Source organism: Amblyomma maculatum, chromosome 7, assembly GCF_055883805.1.
Source record: "Amblyomma maculatum isolate TAMU_Amacu chromosome 7, ASM5588380v1, whole genome shotgun sequence".
Lineage (NCBI taxonomy): Eukaryota > Metazoa > Arthropoda > Arachnida > Ixodida > Ixodidae > Amblyomma > Amblyomma maculatum.
Window position 1 is genome coordinate 70,393,708 of NC_139350.1, and position 18,583 is coordinate 70,412,290.

The following is an 18,583-nucleotide window of genomic DNA, read 5'->3' on the forward strand; positions in this document are numbered from 1 at the left end:
CGATCTGAAGTTAACGGTGGAAAAGTTGGAAGCAGAAAAAAAGACAGTCAATGGCGTCATCTATACGGGGAAGTGGGTACACATCTATCCTAGTGACTGCATTTAGACGATGGTAGTAAACGCAAAAACGCCATGTGCCATTCTTCTTCCTGACAAGAATCACTGGGGCAGCCCAAGGACTCGACACCTCTTGGATAACACCCTTCGTTAACATCTCGTTCATTTGTTCATTTATCACCTTTTTTTCAGACGGTGACACTCGATAGGGCTCTTGTCGAATCGGATGCGAGGCGCCAGTGTCGTTCCTGTGTAGAATACGTGAAGAAGGAATTAAAGATGGGCCACCTGGTTGGGAAAAGTCAAACCAGGAGGAGTGTCGCCCTAGAATGACCAGCACTGCACGGCGCTCCTTCGTTGATAGCGAGGGGTCAATCATACGACGAAATCGCGATTCATCTTCAATATCAGTCACTGCTTTGTCTATGGCATTGGTAATCAAGTTAAAAGATATTGGCAGCTAGGTCATTATTGCAGGATGCAATTTTCAAGCCTGTGGGAAGAATGACAGGTTCCGTAGAGCAATTCACTGCCCAGCGTGCAGTGTGGCCTTTGGCAACAGACACCATGGCATGATGAATCAAGACATTTTTCTTGATGCAGCTGAGGTGCAACGGTTCTAAAGTCGCTTCAGACATGTCGGTGGTGGCGTCGAGGCAGGAAACCTGTACACACAGCCGACGATGGAGGCACAACGGCATCGTCAGAAACACAAAACGCACTCACATCATTACACGAGCCTTCCATCAGACCAGGGGTAACACATTTGCCGACGCTAAGCTCTCCAGTTTGGCAGTCGACATTTGCGCCACACATCTTCAAAACGTCGAGCCCAAGGATGAAGTCATGCGTTGATCGGGCGAGCACTGCCATTTCCGCACGGAACACTTCACTACCCAAAGAAACTTTTTTAACTGCACACTCCAACAGCAAGCAATAGTTCGCCACTTACACCACAAAACTGAACACTTTCATCCCACTTAACAGTTTTCTTCCGAAGCGGAGCTTAAATGACGCACTCATTATGAATATGGTGGCCCCAGTATCAACAAAAGCCATCATAGGAACAGCATCAACTAAAACGTGGACTTTGTTCTGTAACATCAGCACAGGCGAGGGTATCTCTTGTAACAGCTAACATCCAGCGACCTCACCCCCATCCGTCGGGCCGACTAGTTTTCGGCGGCGGTGAGCGCCGCCAGGGCAATGGAGAACGGCGCGCGCGGGAGGCTGAAGGTGGTGTCATACTTCTGTTCGATGCTGGTGAAATATCCCGCAAAGGTGCTTGCCATGGGTCGCCGGAATCAGGAGGGCAACGCGAACGACGAGAAGAGCCAAGATCGTAACCCTGTTGCTCAGTGTAGTTCATCGAGTCGTAGCCGTAACGCGATGCTTGACGGCAAGAACATGATCTTGAGAGGTGGCCAGGTTGGCCTGAGTGATAGCACACAGGAGGTCTGCGAAAAGGCGGCGCATTCAAGTAGTTGCCACTGAGAGCGTCGTGTCGACTGTTTTCATACCGGTTATATGTCGGCTGGCAGTAGCGGGTCCGTTGCCTTGGGGCCGTTCTCGGTATGTTGCTCTGGTGAAGCTGCTGCGGTCTCCGGTATTGATCGACGTCCGCTGCATTAAAGGCGGTTGTAAGAGGCAGACACGGCGGATGCGACGGGGGCAGCACTGAGGAGCCACAAGATAATTCTAGGCACCGGCTCACTTTTTCGAGAACGATCTGACGGATCGTGGAGGCGAGATCGCCAGACGATGTTACGCCATCAGCGTCAACAGCGACCACCGACGTAACACCAGCAAAACGTCCGAACTTTGGTGTTATCCGACGCATTTTCAGCGTATCGAACGTGCGGCAATGCTTGATCACGTTAGCCACTGAATCAAGGCTTGATTTACCGATAAGAAAATTATAAATATCTATGGCCAACTTTTTCATCTTCAGTCATGCGAGCATCAAAAAGCTTACACAGCTTCAAGACTTCCTCGATGTATTTGATGCACGTTTCCCCTGTAAGCTGACCTCTTTGAGAGAGCGCTTGTGCAGCTCACTTCTTCGCGTCAGAATCTCCAAAGCACTCTTTTATCTCTTCTGCGAAGCGGTCTCAGGGGGTGAAAGTGTCCTCGTCGTTGTCGTACCACGTTAGGGCTGTGTCGTTGGGCGCGAAGACTACATTAGCTAGCTGGGCGGAAGAGTCCCACTTCTTGTAACGGCTGACTCGCTGGTAGTGAGTGAGCCGCTCATCAACGTCTTCGCTGGATGAGCCCGTGAACGAACGCGGCTCCCGGTGATGCTGCCATGAGCTGCTAGGCATGAACCTTGGACCGCCACTGTAACAGACATCGTAGGCTCAGATGGCGGCAAGCCCGCAAGACGGCGACTTCGGCACTGTTCAAGCTCGGAATCCGTCTTAGGGGTTTCTAGTGACCGTGTACCAAGATGTTACAAGTGAGGTTTCAGTTGACGCAGGACGAGCGTCGAAGACCCAGCTCTGTCCAGTTGCGAGTCCTAGCCCGAGCCGCTTCTTCGTCGACCTCATATTCTCTAGCCTCCATTTCTGGGCGTCACAATATCATATGGTTTTAGAGTACTGCTCAAGGATCTGTAATTTTATAGCATGCACACAGCCGTCAAACTTTAATATTCACAGTCATATAAAGTATCGTACAACATAATGGGGCTTTACGTATAGCTCTCATCTCTGCAACACGTTCAGAATAAAGACATAAGAAAACTTATGTTCAATAATGGGCAATACTCCGCATCCCCACAATATTACGGCCTCGACGTATTTCGTATAAATGATCTAGTAAGCCTCAACTTTGCAGTACTTGGCTACCGTGTCATGAATAATTGCAGTTTTTTACAATTCATTTATATGAAAGGGGTTCCTAACTCTATTGTTATCTGCTTCTCGCTTCATGGCCACCTCTTACGACACAAAGTTGGTACTCACTTTGGCATGCAAAAAGTTAGAATTTCTTTCCCCATACACTGGATAGCTTTTATCGAATGATACCAAACTCTGATAAACTTAGTCTTCTTTAAATGCGTAATTATTATGCATATTTTATTTCTCGGCATTTCAGTGGACTGTCAAATTTTATTTTATCGTCTTTTATTCTTGTTAGGCTGTAATTCGGCCGAATATCATATGCATGTTGCCTTGATAGTGTCTAGCTTGTTATGGCGGTCGCTAGCAAATGTAATTAATTCGTTCAAGTCTTCAGAAGTCCCCTTAGAATCTCCATACTCTGGGACCTCTTTCTGTAACCTAAATCATTTATGTTACTTTGCGCATTTTTTAAATGAACTTTAAACTTGAATGTGATTTCCTCTGCCTTAAAAATGGATTGTACACTACCCCCAAACTCGCAGCTACAAAAGAGATACGACGGCAGCTTCGCTTCGGTTCTCCTCCGATCAGGTCAGGCGTTCAGTGTGTCAAGGTCGAACGATGCAGGTGAGCTGACTTCGTAGGTGGCTCGCTGTTGCCTGTCTTATCGTGCGTTCCAGGGGTATCTTCATGTCTTTCTATGTTTGATTGGTCACGTAGGAGTTTCTTCGGGCTATGAAGGTGTCCGCTGGTGAAAAAGCCGAAGCTGATGGTTTTTCGAGTTCACTGAAGGCACCTGTTTAAGGCAAGTTTGCCAGAAGAATGTATGGTTTGCGAATGTTTCTCTTTATCTTCAGCATTGCCCCGCTGCTCCTGTGGCGGCTTGAACGATGCATGCATTGAGAGCAACTTATTGAGTCGTCTGGATGGATGGATGGATGGATGGATGGATGGATGGATGGATGGATGGATGGATGGATGGATGGATGGATGGATGGATGGATGGATGGATGGGTTGGTTGGTGGGTGGGTGGGTGGGTTGGGATGGGATGGGATGGGATCGGATGGGATGGGTGGGTTGGTTGAAGGGTGGGTGGGTGGTGGGTTGGTTGAAGAGTGGGTGGGTGGATGGATGGATGGATGGATGGATGGATGGATGGATGGATGGATGGATGGATGGATGGATGGATGGATGGATGGACGGACGGACGGACGGACGGACGAATGGATGTATGATAAGATGGGTGAATGGGTGCATGGATGTTAGGATGTTGGGAGCGTCCCATTTCAAACGGGGTGGTAAAAGTCATCATCATGCTCAAGCTCCTTTATGTTTCTAAAATTCGATAATCCGTCAACGCTAACGACTTTCCTTTTAGTCCCGGGCTATCTGTAAATACTCGTGTTTAATTTCGAGTTAACTTGCATGTGTCCCCTCCCTGCTATTTATCCATCAATCTCTCCTGCTATATAAAACGCTCGTCAGACCAACCTCAAAATATGCTGACATTATTTGGAGTCCACACCAGCAATATATGATAGGCAAACTAGAACGCATTCAAAACTTAGCAGAACGCTTTGTATACTCAAACTTTTCCAGACATTCCAGCATACCTAACTTACTTCCAGAGAAGATCTTCACAGCTTGGCAAAGCGTAGAACGGCATCTAAACAAAATTTTCTGCACTTACTTTATCACGGTAATTGGAATATATCACGAGAAACATACCTCCAGGAACCATTTCTGTCACTTTTCGAGAACTAACCATGCGAAAACACTTCATCAATCCATAAGCCATATTCACTCATAAATATTCTTTGTTTCCATTGGCTATATCTAAGTAGAACAAACTGCCCTCGGCTGCTGTAAACTGTATCTGAGTTGAATTGGAATTGGTTTACTGATTCCTTGTACAAGCGAGAGGAGGCGGGGACTAAAGGCTATGTAAAAGCCTGACAGAGGTACCTGCCCCCCACACAGATTCTGGCATTAAAAATGCAAAACATGTATCAGTAGCAGTTTGTCATTTAACACACTGTTAGGATAAAAACGCATATAATACCGACAGTGAAAAATGGTTACAATTACTTCTACCATATACTAATTACACAAGAAAAATGTTTATCTCAAAATCATACATTTCGCACAAAACATTTTCATCTATATGGAACAATTTAGGAAAATAAAACTTATATGAATACACATGAACAGTTCCTATACCTTTTGGGAAACAACCTACTGAGATGGCTATACAAAAGTTTTCATCTCAAAATCATACATTTCGCACAAAATATTTTCATCTACATGGAACAATTTAGGAAAATAAAACTGATATGAATGCACATGAAGTTATGGAAAACATATGAAAACCAACCTAATCAGATGGCTACACACTAAGAAAAAGAAGTGCTAAAAAGAGCAAGATATGCGGATTGTATTCTGAAAGTCACGTTCTGCATTGCCCGAAAGAGCTCATAAGATGGATCACATAAGAGATTGTGAAATCTGAGCAGTGATTCAGTTCGGAAATACAGATTTTGCCGTATTAACATTTCCTTGATCTGCTTTTTTAATTTGCGTTTTAAGCAGTTGAAATCTACTAATTCTTTCACTTCATTCATTATTTTTATTGCTTGGAACTGAAATGTTTGTCTTCCGTAATTAGTTCGTACCCTGGGCGTACATATTGCTTTTGGCCTGAGGCAGTGGCTTAGAGTGAAGTGTTTTATTTTTTCCACTATCCTGTTGTCTTTTATTGGAGCTGTACGCAAGCTCACATTATGGCCATGAAAATTTGAGAAAATGCGGAGAACTTTCTTCTGTAAGAGGACCAGTTTCCTGTAATTATTATTTGTCGTTGTGCGCCATACTAAAGCAGCATAAGTAAGTTTACTGTAAAAAAGTGCGTAGTTTACTGTAAAAAAGTGCGTAATAGAGCTCCTTTAACCACAATGGTATTAGATGCATTATTCTATAGAAAACCCCCACAGTTTTTTACATCTCCGCCGTAAGGTAATTAACATGAGTGTTCCAATTCAGGTGTCCATTGAACCACACCCCTAAGAACTGTTGTTCCCTTACTTGGCTTATAGGCTCATTATTGTGCATGAGGTGCATCTCGGGGCCTGTTGGTGTATTAATTGGTCAGAAAACAATATATTTCGTCTTTCCCACATTTAGCTGCAGTCTGTTCGCCTCAGCCATACTGACAACGATTTTAAATAGGCGTTTGCATCATTCTGAACTTGAGCAATAATGCCGCGAAACCTTCAAAACTGTATTTGTTGTTTTTTTAACAGCCGCCGGCATAAAGGCTTATCACTGATTCTGGATCGTGTATCAGTTCCGTAATCTTTGTTTGTTAATGCTCGATGTCGCTAGTCAAATCTTTATCAGTTTCGTTGTAGCGCAAGATACACCGAGATCTATCTCGAAGATTCCGGCCACTCGTGTGTCTTTCCACAATGTTCCAGCCCGTGCTGGTAGCTGTTCGCGACGTCATCCAGATTGTTCTGAGCAGCCTTTAAATTGAGAGTTGACGAGTGTGACGGGCATTCTTTGTTCGACGATCGACGAGCACGTTTGTTTCTATCGCCGCCGCCGAGTTGCTTAGTTGTTTTGCGGGCGAAAGTCAGCCCAAATAAAGAGTTTCTTTAGTGCAATCATCGACCCTTCATTTGTGTCGTCGACCTCGTCACCACTACGTGACAATATTGTTTCAGGAAAAGAATACATACATACATACAGGTCTGGGGATACTGGGATGTTCGTTATATCATTTACGTAAATGACAAAAAGCAGTGGGCCAAACTTGTGACTCTTGTGGCGCAATTTGTTGCATCATTAGAGTGTCAGAGGAAACCGCTTGCATTCTAACATGTCTGTGAGACAGGTAGCTTCTAATCACTTAATTAGCCTTTCCTCGTAGTCCGTACCTTTCTAACTTATTCAATAAAATCGCGTGATCAGTCGAGTCAAATGTTTTCCGTAGGTCCAGAAACAAACCTAATGTTTATTTTCTCTATTCAACGTTCGCAATTATTTTATCCAACTTGTTCCCCTGTATTGTCTCCCTTTGTATCCACTCGTGCATGGGCCCGAGAAGGGCCTGCAGTATTTGTAAATAAATAAAAAAAACCTCTACCAGCGATTTGTTCACGTTTCCTTTGTGACCAAACCCCTGGGGCTCGGCTATTGTGCCTATGCCCGCAACGAAATTTGGATGGATACTGCCACACCCCAGTATCTGATGTTCAATTTGCTCTAAGCTTATAGCACAAGTTTCATCTTCTTGATTAAACTTGCTTCTGTAGCTTCTGGTTCTGAGAGGTCCTGATCTCGCTTCGAGAAGAAAGCCGCTGCCTCATGAGTTGTTATAGAAGGTTTCCTTCTTAATCCGAGTTTTCCATTTTCTATATAAGTATGGGGGTCCGCTTCTTTTCCATCGAATTATTCCAGTCTTCTAGACTCTGTGTTTTTACCTGTTTTTTAATGTCCTTTATTTTTCCTGTCTGCCTTCCTACATACTGGTTTGTTTTCTGGTCATTTTCCGCCCCTGTGAGTCAATGCCCTTTCGGTATAAGTAATTAAACATTTTAGCACTACTCCTCCCCCTGAAAGGTGCATCGTCCCGATGCGCGCTCCAGCGTAACTGAAACGTTAAGTCGAGCAGAGCGCAGAGTCAGAATACGTGTTTCTAGCGTTCACAGTAAGTTTTCAGGCGAACCACACACAACACTTCAAAATGAGGGGGCCGACGATATGTGCTTAGAACAATCGGAATCACCTCGTAATTCACGTCGCTTATACGGCGAACGACCTCGTATGGGCCAAAGTAACTTTTTAGGAGCTTCTCGCTGAGAGCGCGACGGCGAACGGGAGTCCACACCCACACTTTATCACCAGGTGCAATATGAACTTCACGATTTCGGAGGTTGCACCTGCTTGCATCGACGCGCTGGCGGTCTTAGATGCGAAGTCGTGCCAACTGTCGTGCTTCTTCCGCGTGATGGGTTACCAGTTGGACATCGTCGTAAGAGTAGGCCTCCGGCTCACGGGGAAGCATGGTAATCACCTCTTGGCCATGCACCAGGCGCAACGGCGAAAACCCGGTTGTTTCCAGAGTTGCGGTGTTATAAGCGAAAGTTACGTAGGGAAGAATGTCGGCCCATGTACGGTGCTCGACGACCACATACATAGATATCATGTCGGTCATAGTCTTATTAAGGCGCTCAGTGAGCCCGTTCGTTTGGGGGTGGTATGCGGTAGTTTTGCGGTGGTGCGTGTTGCTTCAACGCAAGATCTCTGCGATTAGCTGGGACACGAACGCGGCACCGCGATCAGTGATCAAGACTTCGAGCACCGTGACGGAGGACGATGGACTCGAAGAAACACTTCGCTACATCAGCGGCTGTTGCAGAAGGCAAAGCTCGCGATTCAGCATACCGCGTGAGGTAATCCATGGCAACAGCAATCCAGCGGTGTTCCGAGTTGGACATAGGAAAAGGTCCGAGCAGGTCCATGCCTACCTGCTGGAACAGAGCCATAGACGGCGGGATGGGGTGAAGATGTCCTGCAGGTTGTACGGGCTGAGTCTTATGTCTTTGACATTCGCGGCAGGTCCTGGTATAGTGACGAACAGTCTTAGCAAGTTGAGGCCAGTAATACATAGAACGAATTCGTATGAGTGTTCCGCTCTATCCCAAATTTCCGGATTTTGGGCCGTCATGACAAGCGCCCATAATTTGATTATGTAGGTCAGCCGGAACAACCAGTAGCCAGGACATCGCACTCGCTGCGAAGCTTTTTTTTTTTATAGCACATTGCTACGTAGACGTAATGCGGATAGAAAGCGCAAGAAGACGCGTAGAATGGCGCCTTCTTGACCTTCCAAATGTGCGATTACTTCACGGAGTTCAGTGTCGTGCTGCCATATCAACAGTGCTTATGGTGCCTATGAAAGCGTCTTCATACTCGTTGTCTTTACCGTTAGATGCTGATTCTATAGGGGCTCTCGAGAAGCAGCCAGCATCTGTGTGCCTGCGACCAGACGTATAAACTATAGTAGCATCGAATTCTTGCAATCGAAGGGCCCACTGTGCAAGGCACCCTCAAGGGTCTCTCAGAGTGCTGAGCCAACATAATAAAGAGTGATGGTCGGTAACCACCTGAAATGGGCGTCCGTACAAGTAGGGTTTGGACTTATTAATCGCCCAAACTACCGCGAGGCATTCTTTTTCAGTGGTCGAGTAGTTAATCTCTGCCTTCGATAATGTTCGACTTACATAAGCGATTACACGCTCGGTCCCGTTCTGTTTTTGAATGAGCACGGCTCCGAGGCCCTTGTAGCTGGCGTCGTCAAAGTGCCCGAGTACAGGGGAGGCCTGTAAGCTATGTTTAAGGCGGTCGAATGCACGCAGCTGTTCATCAGGCCACTGGAAGGTGACGTTCTGCTTCGTGAGATGAGTAAGTGGTGCAGCGACATGAGAAAAATTGGGAACAAAGCGCCTCTAGTAAGCATAGAGGCCCAGAAACCACCGTACGGTGTTCTTGCCAGATGGTGCAGGAAAGGAGGCGACGGCGGCTGTTTTATCGGGATGTGGACGGGCACCCGCGCTACTGACGACGTGGCCAAGACATTTTAGTTCATCGTAAGCAAATGTGTACTTTGTTGGCTTCAGAGTGAGGCCTGCGCTTATAGCTTGTAGTACTGCTTCAGGTGAAGAAGATGATGGGAACGTGCTTAAGAAGATTACAACATCGTCAAGGTAGACCAGGCACGTTTGCCACTTCAGTCCGGCGAAGACGGTGTCCATAACGCGCTGAAAGGTTGCTGGGGCGGTACAGAGACCGAACGGCATCACTTTAAACTCATATAGACCATCCGGGGTGATAAAAGCAGTCTTCTCTCGGTCGCGCTCATCAACTTCGATTTGCCAGTAACCACGTTTCAGATCTATGGATAAAAAGTAACGGGCATGTCGTAGATGATCAAGTGCGTCATCAATACGATGAAGGCGATAAACATCCTTCTTGGTGACGTTGAGGCGGCGATAGTCAACACAGAATCTAAGAGTGCCATCCTATTTCTTTACTAGTACCAATGGAGCTGCGCATGGGCTGTGCGAGGGATGGGTTATATCGTCAGCGAGCATTCCTTGCACTTGGTACTGAATAACTTCACGGTCTTTAAAAGAAACTCGGTAAGGCGACTGACGAACAGGGTGAGCAGCGTCATCAATGATTATTATGTGTTTGGCGATGGTCGTCTGGCGAACTCAGGATGCCGTAGAGAAGCACTCTTAGAATTCTGCAAGCAGCGCTCTCACTTTGGCTCTCTCGCTCACAGAGAGATTAGGTGCAATTCTTACAACCGAAGCTTACACACATTTTTCCTCTTGTGGCACGGGGGTCGGCCCGGGAGCTAGGTCGTAAGACGTCTTCAACAAAACTTGTCACTGTTTCGTCAGGCCGTTGCATTCTTGTTTGCAGAAGGTCTTCTGCTCGCTGCCGCCGATACTGATCGGCGAACGTCCTTCGCAGCTCTTCCTTACAGGTGTCCCAAGATGTAATGGAGGCCTCGTGGTTTTCAAGCCAGTGCCGAGCAGTACTGTCCAGGCAGAAATATAAATTCTGAAGACAGTTTTCGGCATTCCAGCCATTGCGGCGGGCCACACGTTCATACTGTTCCAGTCAATCCTCTACATCTTCGGAGGCACCGCATTGGAACGTGGCAGCCATACGAGCAGCCATCGGTAGACATACCACGGACGGTGCGAGAAACGAGTCCGTCTGTTGACATTGGGTCATGGTAGTCTAGGCCATTGTCAGTCGTTGAGAGCCGGAGTTCGGCAACAGACCAAATTCAGGAGCAAGCCTTTGAGGTCGCCGGCGGGCACGTATCTCGGCTTCCTCGTCGAATGGGCGGCGGCTGAGACTTGGGGGCGGACTCAGAGTAGCGGGTGCTGAGGGGCTGTGCTGCATTCACCCCGCACCTCCACGAGAATGTGACGGGCTCTTTCACTACCTGGACGGCAGTACAGAAGGAGAGGGTCAAAGGATGGGGTTGGGGCGCTGAGGCACAGGAGGAAGAGAACAGGCGCTTGACCAGGCAAAGCAGCGGCAACCCAGAACCACGCGCATTCTGCACGATCTTCGTCTTCTTCCTCCTACAGAACTGACATGGTTAGCGCGGGTTACACTATCATCTAACCGCCTACCACAGCAGCCTACCACAGCAGCACAGTACATTATTACTTTCTCTGCATGCCTGCATTTTTAGTTTCCTTGCCTGCATTGCCAGCTTGTACGTAAATGGCGTTATCGTGAGCAGACTAAATGATTTATTGTTCTTTTTATCTCATTTTTGTTTATAGATTAAATTCATCCTATTCAGTCGCCAGTTGTCCGGAATTTATTTTTTATTATTGTTTCCAATGCATTTATTATGCCCTTGGTTCTAGAACCAAGTCCATTAATAACCTTAATTGAAATTTAGTCTATTCCCATGGCTGTACACACAGGAATATGCTTCTCAGCCTTCTTACACTTAACTTTCGTCAATTAAAAGCTCCTTTACATAATCCTATCTGACTGTCTTTTTTCATTCGGGCAGATTACCCATCATCGTGCCTAAAGGATTCGACAGTAACTTATGTAATAAACCATATGGCATCATTACCCTCAAGACAGTCCTGAATCTGTTAGTGCTCCCTATGATTTCTCTTACCGAGGCAGCTCACAAAGCTTCAGAATTTTTTTCTCGTCTCTTTAAATAAATCGCGCTCTTCCGTCATCCAGCGATCATTGTGCTGTTTTATTTTACTGCGTACCAGTATCGGTTCAGTTCAGTTCAGTTGTTCAGTCGTGTCGGACGCGTCGTGACCCTATAGACCATATCACGCCACGCTTTCCGATCTCTCAAATTCTTCCTAACATCACATAACTTCATCTGCAGTGCCTCGAGGATGCCATATCTAAACATCGCGTTCGCTGTCTACCCTTTCTCCGGTGACCCTCAAACTTTCCCACCATCAAATCTTTCTCCAGCGACTCCTCTCTTCTCATCAGATGACCAAAGTAGCTGAGCTTTAACTTTAGAATTTGACCCTCCAATGAGCTGTCGGGGTTTATGGTTGACAATAACGACTGATTTGTCGACAATACCGACCTCCGTCAGCACAACGGCTCAAACGCGGCAATTCTTCGCTGGTCAGCCTTCTTCAAAGTTCAACTCTCGCATCCATACATCACAAATGGAAACACCGTAGCACGAGTTATACGGAGCTTGGTTGGCAGTGTAATGTCTCAGCTCTTTACTAGGCGGTCAAGGCTAGCTGTGGCTTTCTTCCTAAGAAGCAGGCGTCTGCTAATTTTATGGCTGCAGTCTCCTTCCGGGGTAATCTTGGAGCCCAAGAAGAGAAAATCTGTCAAAGCTTCCACTTCTTGCCCCTGAGGCTCCAGGACTTGATAGGGCAAGACGCCATGATCTTTGTCTTTTTAATGTTCAGTTTAAGCCCAAACGTCTCACTCTTCTTGTACGTGCACCAAAAGTCTCTCGAGTTCCACTTCACTTTCTGCCATTAAATTGGTATCATCCGCATATCTAAGGTTGTTGATATGTTTCCCAGCAATCTCCACTCCAGCTGAAGAATCTTCCAGACCGGCCTTCCTCATGGTGCACTCAGCATATAGGTTAAATAGGCAGGGCGACAGTATGCAGCCTTGTCTAACTCCTTTCTCAATCGGAAACCAATCAGTAAGACCATGGCCAGTTCTTACTGTGGCCCCTTGCCCCTTCATACAGGTTCCTGAGGAGAGAGTTGAGGTGAATTGAACTCCCATCCTTTGGAGAGCTTGCCACAATCTGCTGTGATCTACGCAGTCAAACGCTTTCGCATAATCAATAAAGCAGAAGTAGATGGGTTTCTGGAACTCTCTTGCTTTTTGCATGATCCAGCGAAGGTTGGCAATCTGGCCTCTATTTCCTATGCCCTTGCGAAACCCAACTTGTACGTCCGGAAGCTCCCGATCCTCATACTGTGGCAGCCTACCTTGGAGATTTTCAACATCACCTTGCTAGCATGTGAATTAAGCGTGATCGTGCTGTAGTTGGAACAATCTTTGGGACTGCCTTTTTTTGGGATGGGCATGTAAACTGACCTCCTCCAATCCTGTGGCCACTGCAGGGTTGTACAAATTTGCTGACATAATGTATACAGAAGGTAACAGCACCGTCATGGTTGAGGCTTTGAAGCAACTCAGCTGGAATGCCATCAATTCCGCTAGGTTTGTTCTTAAAAAGGCTGGCTAAAGCGCATTCACTTCACTCTTCAGGATGCCCGGCTCGAGATCAGTAATCACAACCCTCTTAAGTTGGGTTTGCACATTCGGGCCCTTCTTGTACAGTTCTTCTGTGTATTCCTGCCACCTCTTTTTTATCTCTGAGGCTTCAGTGAGGTCCTTGCCTCGTTTGTCCTTTATCGCGCTCAGCTTAGCAGAGAAGCTTCCTTTGATATCTTTGATTGTCTTATACAGAGCTCTTGTGATCCTCAATTGGCTGTGTTCCTCAACTACTTGGCACTGTATGTTCAGGAAGGCATTCTTATCTCTTCTTGCTATTTTCTAAAAATCCGCATTGAGAACCTTGTATCTTTCTCTTTCCCCCATAACTTTTGCCATCCTCCTTTCCTCAGATATTTGCAAAGCCTCTTCAGATAACCAGTTTGCTTTCTTGCATTTCGTTTGCTTTGGAACTACCTTAGTAGCAACTTCTAGTAATATATCACGAACATCAATCCACATCTCTTCACGCTCTCTGTCTTCTAGATCTAATTCTTGAAATCGATTCCTCACTTCCACAGCATATCCTGATGGAATATGAACCAGATCACACCTGGAAGGCCTTCTAGTTTTCTGTGTTTTCCTCAATCGAAGCTTAAATTTGGCAACAAGAAGCTGATGATCGGTGCCACAATCGGCTCCAGGCCTTGTTTTTACTGCTTGTATAGTGCTTCTTCATCTCTGCGGGCAAAGAATATAATCAGTCTGATTCCTGTACAGACCGTCCGGTGAAGTCCATGTGTACAGGCGCCTCTTGTGCTGTTGAAAATGAGTATTCGCTATGGTCAGGTTGTTTTTTTGACAAACCTCTACTAGCCTCTGTCCAGCTTCATTTGGCTCACCAAGACCGAACGTGCCTGTAATTCCGGATATTTCTTCACTCCCCACCTTAGCATTCCAGTCTCCTATGAGAAAAAGGACGTCTGATGATGGAGTGCGGTCTAAAAAGCATTGCAAGTCAGCATAAAATCTCCCAACATCAGCTTCTTCAGCAGTAGTGGTTGGTGCATAGACTTGGATAACTGTTATGTTGAAAGGGTGACTTTGGATCCGAAGTGAAATTATTCGGTCGTCTCTGGGGTTGTACCCTAGCACTGCTTTGCCCATTTTTCTGTTTACTATGAGAGCGACCCCATTCCTTCTCCTGGATTCGTGCCCACAATAAAAGACATAATGGTCGCCGGAATTAAATTCTCCTATTCCGGTCCACTTGTGCTCGCTGATACCCAAGATATCAATGTTCAATCTGTCCATATCTCGTTTGACGATATCCAGTTTACCTTGCGTCATAGAGCTTACATTCTATGTTGCTATGTGATATATCTCCTTGCAACATCGCACTTTCCTGTCTCTTCCCGACAAATCCACAACTGAGCGTCCTTTTTGCTTTTGCCCAGCCGCTTCATTCGTCCTAGAACTACTAGGAATCGCCCTTTGTTCATCCCCAGTACCATGTGGGACGAATTCCAACCTGGGGGGGGGGGGGGGGGGGGCTCATCTTCAGGCGCCATAACATTGATGCTATTCTGACTGGTCATAGGGTTTTCTTGGCAGGAAATACTGGAGCGGGTTGACATTAATTACCTTCTCCAGTGAATCACATTTTGTCAGACCTCTCTGCCGTGACCTGTCTATCTTGGGTGGCCCTACACAGCAGAGTTCACGACTTCATCGAGTTTCGCAAGCTCCTCCGCCACGACAAGGCAGTGATCCATGAAGAGGACCAGTATCGGTAATTGCAGTTTATTTTGCCTATAGCATATTGAGCGCCCTCCATCCCAGCACCAGGTGAAAATAACGTTTTCGTAGCCCAGGAAGAAGTGATGCATTCATTTAGTCATTTAAGCACATGCCCTGAAACACTGGCATAACTTGAGACACATTGTCGTGCCTCGTGTGCGAAACATCGATGGTCTGCGCAACAGAGTACGATAAACTCGCATCGGACATCAAAAACGTTACGGCACCGAACTCAGAATTCTACTCCTGGTACCTCAACTCAAGCCAGCGCACCTGCCTCAATACTGGCGATTGTGTTCAGTGGCATCTCCGTTTACCCTTAAGCTAACAGAACGTGTTGTAGAGCCTTCATTTAGCGCGAGTGCCACTCAGACTATCTTCCGAGTCAGGCGTTTTCCACGCGCTTCTGTGTTCAGCCTAGCCTGTCTGTTCCCATTGGAGCCTCGAGTTAAACCCGCATCTCTCGCCCAGATATTTCAACAGCGCCAGCCAATACCTGGTGAGACCACTTCTTTTATAGTGTCAGCCTGTATCCGCCTAAAGAAACCTGCTGCCACAGACTGCATGGATCTTCGATTTCATTAGGCGGACCTCGTTCGCAGTGTGGACACTAGATGTATCGCTAAAATCGTCTCCATTCTTCCAGTAGTGCAATACATGCGGTATAGTAATTTTCTCTGGAGGCGGTGAAAGTACGCTACACAACTGCTCTCTGCTAAGGTGTATTGCGATTGCTGGTGGCGCGGCTCGCCATAAAGTAACCGACACCTACAGTTTTCCTCATTTCGACATCCTGTAGGCATAAACAAACCGAGACACATTTCTGAACCCAAGCCCATGGCAAAAGGGGAGAGTGCAAGAAATTAAGAAATCGAAATGGATGGGTTCCATCGAACGTGTCGATGGTCTACCAGTTGCTTAAATCGAGATCAGCAGCAACAGCAGCAAGAAAATTGCGGCTAAGTGCGAAGCCTTTTTCCTCTCCCTCGCTCCCTTCTCTACTTTCATGCTCTCTGTTGTTACCTTCCGAAAAGGGGTAACGTGTAAGCGGAGGACTTGCAGGTTTCGGTGGTCAGCGAAATGCGTGCGACAAAGCTTTTCCCTGCCATTTACTTCCCCCATTTGCCTCCTGACCAGGAAAGCCTTTGGATAAGGATCGACTCACCACGTCACTCTCACCTGCTGCAGGAAAGCTGAATTCGCTGGGTGTGTCTCTAGACCTCCCTCTGCCGTGACCGGCTTTCGTCTGGAGCCCAATCCGCCACCATATTCGGGGCGTACGATCTGGAGCGCGTCTGCGGGTGAGATCCTGCCTCTCGTCTAGCAGTGAAACCGCTGCATTTAGTGGTGATATGCGCACTACTGAGAAGTTTCATGACCAACAGATACCGCTAGGCTCAGCAGAGGTGCCCAAATTGATTCCATGGCCTCAGGTTCCCGCCCGGGCTGAGCGGTGGCGGGCAGCTGCCCTGCAGCTGCTACGGCTCCTGCTCGTCGCCTTTGTTTGCTGACGCACCACGGCGGGACCATTAAACATTATTAGGGATGCAGGCTTTGTCACTTCCGTAAAACTTCTTCCCCTGACAAAACTACCGTCAAAGTGTGTTTCTCAAACGTTATGAATGAACTACAGAACACGGTCGCTAATGCGAAATGGCTTTCACTACGTGCTTCGTAAAGCATTGTGTGTTCGGAAACTTAAAGGAACGATGCCCGCACTCCACACACGCCGCATAGTCGTGATTAAATCCAGTTGCAAACCACTTCTGCAAGTAAAGCATCATTAAGCATTCCTCAAAATGCCAATGCATCAAAAATTAAGAGCAGGGATCTACCCACTTATATGCAGTCGCAGTAAAATAGAGCGCGCAAAATGGCCTAGCAAATTGCCAAACATCTATAGTTACAACGGCAAGCCCCGAGTGAGGTTGTGGGTTGCGCTTCAATCAAGTGCACTTGGTGCCACGCCAGGCATATATACAGCACTGTGTCCATTAACACGAACTTCTTTGTTCACTGGGATTATTTTCTGCCATGCTCTTCCCCATTTGCGACTACCCCGCACAATGTGCCTTTTCTTAATCTCTTACAGGAGTAACTACTTTACAAGGAGATCGTACCATAATGCTGGGCGAGTTTTTGTGGATTTATGCTTTAGCAGCGCGAAGGACAAGACACAGCGGAAGAACGAGAGATGACACGAGCGTTGCATAGTGCTCTTGTCGTCATTAAGTGAACAGTCTTTAAGCTAGTTCCTTGATCAAAATTCTGGGAAAATAATGTACTAGCGCGCTTACAAGCGCTTACCAAGTCTGCCAATTAATTCCATAGAAGAGTACATAATAAAAAGCTCTTCAACTCAACCCGTGCAAAAATTCACGGCTAAGATTACTGCCACTTATCCTCCATTTTTCATTAACTTGATTAAGATCAGGGTTCGTCATACACCTTTATGCTACGTTGGTAAAACCTCCTGAAGGGGTCTCACTGGCTAGGAAATAACTGATGTTCAAGCCATTTGAGACTGAATTCAGGAACTCTATGAGCCGAGTTATTGTTTCCTTTTGTGCATCAGCCTACTGCGTCCAAAATGCTTTTATTTCAGCTTGTAATTTATACATACGAGAGACAAAAAGATGCTACTAAGGTAGTTCCAAAGCAAAAGAAATGCAAGAAAGCAAACTGGTTATCTTATCTGAAGAGGCTTTGCAAATAGCTGAGGAAAGGAGGATGGCAAAAGTTATGGGGGAAAGAAAAAGATACAAGGTTCTCAATGCGGATTTTCAGAAAATAACAAGGAGAGATAAGAATGCCTTCCTGAACATACAGTGCCAAGCAGTTGAGGACAACAGCCAACTGAGGAACACAAGAGCTCTGTATAAGACAATCGAAGATATCAAAGGAAGCTTCTGTGCTAAGCTGGGCGTGACAAAGGACAAACGAGGCAGGGACCTCACTGAAGCCTCAGAGATAAAGAAAAGGTGGCAGGAATACAGAGAATAACGGTACAAGAAGGACCCGGCTGTGCAAACCCAACATAAGACGGTTGTGATTACTGATTTATGCCGGGCATCCTGAAGAGTGAAGTTGAATGGGACTTAGCCAGCCTTGCTAAGAACAAAGCTAGCGGAATTGATGGCACTCCAGCTGAGTTGCTTCAAAACCTCAAGCATGACGCTGTTAACGTTTTGTATATATTATGTCAGCAAATTTGGACCACATTGCAGTGGCCACGGGATTGGAGAAGGTCAGTTTATATCCCCATTCCAAAGAAAGGCAGTGCCAAAGATTGTTTCAACTACCGCAGGATCTCGCTTATTTCACATGCTAGCAAGGTGATGTTGAAAATCCTCCAAGGTAGGCTGCAGCAGTATGTGGATCGGGAACGTCCGTATGTGCAAGCTGGGATTCGCAAGGGCAGAGGAACTAGAGACCAGATTGCCAACCTTCGCTGGATTATGGAAAAAGCAAGATAGTTCCAGAAACCTATCTACTTCTGCTCATTGATTATGCGAAATCGTTTCACTGCGTAGATCACCGCAGATTGGGGCAAGCTTTCCAAGAGATGGGAGTTCCAATTCACCTCATCCTTGTTCACCTC